This window comes from Balaenoptera musculus, chromosome 11 (genome assembly GCF_009873245.2).
Source record: "Balaenoptera musculus isolate JJ_BM4_2016_0621 chromosome 11, mBalMus1.pri.v3, whole genome shotgun sequence".
Classification (NCBI taxonomy): Eukaryota; Metazoa; Chordata; class Mammalia; order Artiodactyla; family Balaenopteridae; genus Balaenoptera; species Balaenoptera musculus.
Window position 1 is genome coordinate 40,914,024 of NC_045795.1, and position 8,777 is coordinate 40,922,800.

General features: G+C 43.2%; 1 pseudogene; it reads right to left on the minus strand.

The window, feature by feature from the left end:
* Nucleotides 1-443: 443 nt before the first annotated feature.
* On the minus strand, nucleotides 444-3,616 carry LOC118904241 (annotated as a pseudogene).
* Between the last annotated feature and the right edge of the window lie 5,161 nt (nucleotides 3,617-8,777).

The window sequence follows — 8,777 nt, forward strand, 5'->3', positions numbered from 1 at the left end:
TTTAGAAAGGACAGAAGCCAGGACAATTCCAGGATTTAGGGACCAAGGGTCAGAAGACTGGTGGGCGGGGAGCAATGTGTTCTCCTGACCTGGCTTCCTTTCCACTCTGAGACATCGCTGGCTCTAAGGCAAGGCTCTTAACAGCATCCCAAAGGATCTGTGAATGAGGATGGGGAAAAGTACATTTTCTTTTCACTAGCCTCAAAGTGAAATTCAGTATTTCTTCCAAGGCAGTTGTCTGTAGAGAATTTTTAAATAATACTAAAATCGACTTTTTATTGTTACCATGCACCAGCAATTCTACAATGATAGTGACAAAACACTGCTCCCTGTGGTGCAGCGCCCTCTCACTCCACCTCTCTTGGTATATCACCGCACACAGGAGAATTAACTATTTTCAGTTCACATACACACACTTAGCCTTTGGATAGTCCCCTTTACCCTCAACTCTCCCTCTCTCCTGAGGTCTCCTCAACCCGATAGTCTGTAATCCCATCCCCTGCGTGGGCAATGATTTGATGGCCATCAAACCACCTTCCATCAAGGGTTTGAATACAATAACCAGCTTCCTCTGCATTCCTCCACATCAGCTGCGTGCCTACCAAAGAAAAGGAGCTTCTTAATTTGTCCAGGCTTGGAACACTCTACTCAGAGGTGTTCTCTGATCTCCTTCGGCACCAATGCATCATCCTCTGAATCCACTGGATGAAATATATTTTTGATGATGACAACTCACTCTTGGTACATTCTGGTTGGCCCATCTTGCCTCTCAGGTCTCCAGTCCAATTGCTTCTGTTGCAGAGACAGCTTCTTCTTGTAGATTTTGTACTTATTCTTCTTTTTTGAAGCATCATATCACTCCTTCAGCTGAAACGTTGCCACTTTGAGCTGTAATTCGTAGCTTCTTAATGTTGTGTTAATTTCTGCTGTACAGCAAAGTGATTCAGTTATACATATATAGTTTTTAAAATATTCTTTTCCATCATGGTTTATCTCAGGATATTGAATATAGCTCCTTGTGCTATACAGTAGGACCTTGTTGTTATCCGCTCTATGTGTAAGAGTTTGCATCTACTAACCCCAAACTCCCTGTCCATTCCTCCCTATAGCTTCCAATTTCATCTTCATCGAAGAGCTGTGATGCAAGATCCAAAGATTTCCTCTTCAAATAACAGCAAAGCCCATGTCCTTTAAGATTTCTTTGATTATCTTTGTAAAACTTGACCTTAAATTCTTCTGACGATCGCTCATAATAATGCAAAATTTGGATGTCAGCTGTGTAAATTCACCTACTGTAATGTCTAGAGGCAAGTCAGATATATAATACATTTGTATTTCTATCTTTGTGGACATGAGACCATCTTGATTCTTCCTTTTCTCTCCCTTCTTTTTGGGATCAGTGGGTTTGAGGTTTTTCTTGTGGAAGTTCCTCTGCATCCCTAGCATTGACGTCTTGTATTTTTGCGGTAGAGCTAGACACGCTATCATTAGAGAAGCCATAATTGGCCTGATATGTAGCAATGAAACCTTCTGTGATCTTGGGGAACCAAGCCTCCCTCCCAGATGTAGGCAGTGTCTTCAAGCTGCTGCCCCCAAAGCGTCCATTTTTCTACCAGGATCTTCTTGGGTGTCTCTGATCTTGGAGTCATTCTTGCATTTGCAGCAGCTCATCAAACTCCTCGTTCCCATCCAATGGGTGGCTACTTGGCTTTCCTACCTAGCACAGGGCAGGGGCCAGGTGAGCCAAGAGGCTGCTCTCCTGGGCTTGGGAGCCACCACCGAGTTATCTGAAATGACTGTCCAGACACTGTTCTCAACATTTAACACACTAAGTCACTGGTTCAGCACAACAACCCTGTGAGGTCAGAACTATTGTTATCCCCATTTTACAGAAGAGGAAATGGGGGCCCAGAGACCTTGCCCAAGGTCGTGCATGACAACGCTGGGATTTGAATCCAGCAGGTCTTCTCTAGAGGCCACATCCTGAACCATCACTTCTTATAGCTTCCCAGAGACTAATGAGATGATATCCAGCCTGCCTCCCATCCGTGTTTTTATATTTAAGAGTGAAAATGTAAACTCCCTGGCCCACCTACTCTACCGCGTTGTTGTCTCCACCACACTCTGTGCTTTCTGGCTCTGACCCACGTGCCCCCTCCTGAACCCACCCTCGTGCCCTCTAATAAGCTGGGAGTCTCCTCCTACCCTTCGCTTCTCCTTGGAGTGCTCCCTCCACTTCCTGGCTTTAACCGAAATTGAACTCTCCCTGGAGGGTACTACCTCCTCTGCAGGCTTCTGAAATGACAGCTGTTTATTTTCTTATAGGTGAGGGTGCTTTCCTTGCTCCAGATGGCTGACTCCAGACCCTCGTCCTCCACCCCCACACCCCCAGTTTCTGCTTTAAAATAACCCTTTGCCTCCGGGGCTCAGCCATTGGGCTAAATTGCTGTCTTCCTTTTTGCTACTGTCTGTCCCCTCCCAGACCTCTCCACCTCACTCAGGGGGACTCTGGCACTCGGCAAACTGTCTGTCTCTTCCCATCTCATTGTCCAAGGAGAGGACCTGTTGCCCACCTGACATCTCAACACCTTGGTGACTTCATGCCCTGGACCTTCTCCACTCCGACTTGGCCACCCCTCCTCACTGTCACACCCTGGACCTTGTCACCTGCAGCAGCTCCTCCAGAATCACTCAACCCCCATCTCCTAAGCTTCCCCCATTCAGTCTCGGCTCCTCTCACAACCATTTCTCAGTCTCCCGGGACCTCCGGGTCAATGATGCCTCCCTTCCTCTAGCCCATCAGCCCCACCTCATGTGGCTACACCTGTGTGGTCCTTCATTTCATCAACTCTCTCGACAGTATCCTGAACTGCCTTGCCCTGCTATATTTCCATCCTTTGTATCTCTCAGGCAAAACCTCAACCCTGGTGAGCCTAATGATCTCTTTTCCTCAGGAGTTTATTCTTCAAGCTAAGAAGTGTTGGAGGAAGTCTCGAGCCAGGAAATGGTCACCACTCCTCATTCGTGGTCCCTAAGAGGCATTGCTTTGTTAACCAGTCACATCAGGCTGGTCATTGGCTACATTAAACTCCCTGATCCTGGAGCCTATGAGATGCCTCTCTGTCTCCACCTCACATTCAGTTGATGATCTTGCTCTTACATCACAGAGAAAACTGAAGCCATTAGAGGTGGACTCCTTCAACCACCTGTTACCAAATCCACATAGCACCTGTGCCCATCTCTCCCTGTTCCTTCAGAAAAGAGCGATGGTTTTCCAACTTGGCGCATCAGAATTGCCTGGAGGGCGTGTTAAAACACGTTTCTTATTCAGCGGGTGGGTGGGTGGGGGGCTAGAATTTTCAGTTGTAACTAGTTTCCAGGTGATGCTTGATGCTGCTGGCTGGGGACCCCACTTTGAGAACCACTGGAGCAGAGGCAGTGCCCTCCTCCTGCCCAAAGCCAGTTTCCCTACTTGTGACTGCATCCCATTTCCTTGATTACCCTCCCCCTTTTCCCCTCCTGAATCTTCAGCCTCTCCCTCTCAAAATAAAGCACGAAAAACCAACCCCCACCTCCACCTCACCTCCTCCTCTGACCACTCCCTGTACCTCTCCATCCCCTCATCCAGCCTCACTCTCCCACACACAGCGCATGTACATTGATGGGATCCTAATTTGAAAAGACATGTATAAAAGACATTTGGGGGTTCATCTGAGTATATTCTGTATACAGGTGGTATTAGAGACTGACTGTTATTTCCTTAGCTGGAGGAAGTCCTTATTTTGAGGCAATGTGCTCAATGTGTGCTGAAGTGTTCAAGTGTGAAGCATCACGATTTCCTCAATTTTCACATGGTTCAAGGACTATATCTAAATATGCAAATATTTGTATGTACATATAAATGATAACGATTTTAAATTAAGTGGTGGATGTACAAGTGATCATTATACTATAGTTTCAACTTTTCTGTATGTTTGAAACTTTTCATAATAAAAAGTTGGGGGAAAATTCTCTCTCTAGTCCCTCACTTCCACTCATTCCTCAACCCTCTTGGGCTGGTGTCCACCTCTCCCAGGCCACACAGGTGGTTTTTTTTATGACCCTCATTTCATTAAATCCATTATTTAGTTTTCTTCTGCTTGACCTCCCTCCAGTATTCAATGCTTTTCACCAATTCTTTTATTTATTTATTTATTTTTGGCTGCGTTGGGTCTTCGTTGCTGTGCGTGGGCTTTCTCTAGTTGCAGCAAGCCGGGGCTACTCTTCGTTGCGGTGCACGGGCTTCTCATTGAGGTGGCTTCTCTTGTTGCAGAGCATAGGATCTAGGTGCGTGGGCTTCAGTAGTTGTGGCGCCCAGGCTTAGTTGCTCTGCGGCATGTGGGATCTTCCCGGAGCAGGGCTCGAACGCATGTCCCTGCATTGGCAGGCGGATTCTTAACCACTGCACCACCCGGGAAGCCCTTGACCAATTCTTTATTGAAACACAGTCTTTATTTGGCTTCCAGGACTGAGCACTCTCCTGGGTTTTCCCCTCTCCCTCTGGCTGCTCCCTGCTCCTTTGTTGGCTCATCCTGCTCTATTTGGTTGTACTGGAGATCCTCAAGTGTCCTGAGCCCTAGACCCCTCCTTTCTCATGCTACACTCTGCCTCCAGGAGATCCATCACTCCTAACCTATGGCTTCAGTTGCTATCAGCTGATCACTCTCAAATTTATGTCTTTCCTCTGATCTCCGGACTTGTGGATCTGACTGCCTACCTGGCATCCCTACTTGGATGTCTCAAAGGTACCACAAACTTAGCATATTCAAAAGGGAATATGTAAAAGTGAATTTGAAGTGAATATGAATATGATCACAAACAGTGTCATGCTCAGATCTGGACCACAGGGTCCTGCTCTGGTCCACAGACTTTAGGGGACCTCACCTATCATGTGCAACATTTATGAAACCACACCTGGGCACCTTTGTCACTTGGGATCCGGCCCTCAGTTCTGGCACAGCACAACCTGAAACCCTGAACTTCTGCTCTCATAATTAACATCCTTCTGGCCCCAGGGAAATGCTTCTGCAATCTCTTACCTTCTATCCTAGAAACAAAAGATGACTACAACCGAATCCTGAGAAAGTTTGAGGTTGTGTCTCTGCCAGATTGCAAAACACACAGTTTTGGGGGGTGGGGAGAAGTTAAGCAATAGAAGCTCGTCACAACAACCCAATGGAGCAAATCTTCATGGCTGCATCGCCTCTGTTGCTTTGTATCTTTGTCTTTAAAAATAGTAATTTAAAAAAGCATTACAGTTATAGCTAAAGCTCATCCCATTCCTCTCCTTTCTAGGTGGTAATTATCATTCTGAAGTCACTGGGAATTATTCCCATGCATATTTTCTACTTTAACAAATAGGCTTTTATTAATATAAATGTATTTATTTATTTTTGGCTGTGTTGGGTCTTCATGGCTGTGCGCAGGCTTTCTCTAGTTGCAGCGAGCGGGGGCTACTCTTTATTGCGGTGCGCGGGCTTCTCATTGTGGTGGCTTCTTTTGTTGCGGAGCAAGGGCTCTAGGCGCGCAGGCTTCAATAGTTGCAGCATGCAGGCTCAGTAGTTGTGGCTCGCCGGCTCTAGAGCGCAGGCTCATTAGTTGTGACACACGGGCTTAGTTGCTCCACGGCATGTGGGAGCTTCCCAGACCAGGGATCAAACCCTTGTCCCCTGCATTGGCAGGCGAATTCTTAACCACTGCACCACCAGGGAAGTCCCAACAAATAGTTTTTTTGTTTGTTTTTTTTAACATGTATCATTGTTTGTGTATTTTAAAACACATAAATATCATACAACATCCACTTTTGCAACTTTCTTTTACTTATATGTTGGTAAATAAGTCATTTATTTTAACTGCTGTGTAGCAGTCCACTGTAAGAATAAACCATACTTTATTTATCCATTCTTTTACCTTAAGGACAGATTAGGATGTTTCCACGCTTTCTTGACAATCACATGATACTGCAATGCCCATTCTTATCCTTGCCTCCTTGTACATATGTAGAAATTTTTTTTTAAGAGTTATGCATGATCAGTGTTTGTTTATTTATTTATTTATTTTATTTATTTATTTTTGGCTATGTTGGGTCTTTGTTGCTGCGTACGGGCTTTCTCTAGTTGTGGCGAGCGGGGGCTACTCTTCGTTGCGGTGCGCGGGCTTCTCACTGTGGTGGCTTCTCTTGTTGCGGAGCAAGGGGTCTAGGCGTGCGGGCTTCAGTAGTTGTGGCTCACGGGCTCAGTAGTTGTGGCTCGTGGGCTCTAGAGTGCAGGCTCAGTAGTTGTGGCGCACAGGCCTAGTTGCTCCGTGGCATGTGGGATCTTCCCGGACCAGGGCTCGACCCGTGTCCCCTGCATTGGCAGGCGGATTCCCAAACACTGCACCACCAGGGGAGCCCCTAGAAATGTTTTTCTAAGGAATACATCTAGAAGCCGGAGCACTGGGTTTTAGGGTATGTGTATCTTCAGCATTAAGTGTTGCCAAATTTCCCTTCAAATTTGTTACAGCTGTTCACACTTCAAGCCAAAACGGATGAGTTCCTAATATCCCACATTTTTGTCAACACTTGGTGTTATCAGAGTTATTTTAATTTTGCTGATTTAGTAAAGTAGTATCTCATGGTTTGGGTTTGCATTTCTGCATTATTAGGGAAGTTGAGCATCTTTTCCTATGTTTATTAGCTATATGGCTTCCTCTTTGATGACTCACCTGTTAATAGCTTTTGCTCATTTCCCCCTGCCTTGTCCTTTTTTTTTTATTGATCTGCAAGCGTTCTTTATAAATCCTGAATACCCATCCCTCACTGGTCATATAGGTTGTAAATAGTCTCAAAGTCTGTGGCTTGTCTTTTTGTTTTGTTGTTTCTTGTCTCATAGAAGTTAAAAAAATTTTTTAATGTAGTTGTATGTGTCAATCTTTTATTGCCTGTGTTTTTGTATCTTGTTTAAGAAATCCTTCCCTATGCTGATATCATCAATGTATTCTCTTGTATTTTCTTTGAAGAATTTAAAGTTTTCTTTTTCACATATTTAAGGTATCTGAAATTTATTTTTGGATCTGTTGTAATGCACAGATCCATTTTGTTTTTCATTTGGATAGCCAGTTAACCCCAGACAAGTTAAGAAATAGTCCATCCTTTTCCACTGACTTATGTTCCTTTTGTCATGTACAAAGTTCTCATATCTCTGCGGGTCTGATTCTGGACCTGTGGTCTATCTATTTGTCCATGTGTCAGGACTACACTGCTTTAATCACTCCAGCTTTAAAGCTGTGATATACGGTGAGGCAAACACTCTGGTATTCTTCCACTTCAAACTTGTTTTGACTTTTTTTGGCCATTTACTCTTCCACAAGAATTTTAAGAACAGCTTGTTAAATAGAATTTAGATTAGAATTGTACTAAATTCTAGTACTTTTGATTAGAATTGTACTAAATGTATAGATTTTGATTAGAATTGTACTAAACGTATAGATTTGAGAAAAACTAATCAGCTGTATATTGAATTTTCCTCTTCATGAGCATGACGTATCTCTCCATTCTTTTTTGTCTTCTCTTCATGTTCTCCAATAGAGTTTTATAATTTTCTCCATAAAGCTAATGCACATATTTTGCTATATTGATTCCTAAGTATCTTATAGTTTTTGTTGCAATTACAAATGGTATTTTCTTAAAACAAAATTTGTTTATTGCTGTTGTATAGCCATATTGATGTTTGAATATTCATCTTGCCCCCCAAAAGGGGGTTACTTTTAATTGTTTGTAGGTTCTCATAAATTTTCTTTGTAAATAATCAATCATCTATGTATAATTATGACTTTACTTCTACTTTTTCTTATTGTGCTACCTCAGACCACCACCACCCCCAGCACAAGTTGAATAGAAGCAGTAAAAACTAGTATCTTTGTATTAACGTTGGAAGTTATTTTCTATTCCTAGTTAGCTAGATTTGTTTTTTAAATCATTAGTGTTAAACTTTATCCAGGTGCATCTCTACCTATTGGGACAATCATATTCTTTCCTTTTAATATGTCAATGTTGTAAATATCATTAATAGGTTTTTAAAGTAGACCATCCTTGTATTCCTGGAATAAACTCTGCTTGGTCACACATACACACGTGCATATATACATGCACTTGCACCAACTCCATTGGATTCAGTTTGCTAATATTTCATTTAGGATTTTCAATCTTATAAGTTCAATTGGTCCTCTTTTTCCATTGTCTGGGACAGTCTATATAAATAAATAAACAGTTCTTTGAAGAGTTAGCAGAATAATATACCTATAAAGCCATTTGGGTAGTGTGTGTCTGTGTGTGTGTGTGTGTGTGTGTGTGTGTGTACTTAAAATTTCTCATTCAATTTATTAGAATTTATAGAGCTGTCAGGCTTTCTATTTCTTCTTGAGTCAGCTTTGGCTGTCTTTCATCTAATTTCCACACCTTTTCAGGACTGAGACCTCATCTGTCTCTGGGTGGCTGGTGAAACAGAACAGGTTGACAGAACCTGTTCCTTCCCAGCCCCCTCCTAGTAACCGTAGCCACAGTCAGCTCACCCTCTGGCTTTCAGTTTCCTCTTTGTTTCTAGCACCTGGGATTTTACTTTCCTTTTGAGAACTCAGGTATATGTTTAATTTTTTCCCTTTTTATCAGTATTTCTAGGTGATGGTGCTTTTAGATTTTCCACATCCTCCATCTTGCTTGATTCTGAAGTTGTTCCCATTTTACAGATAAGAAGGCCAGG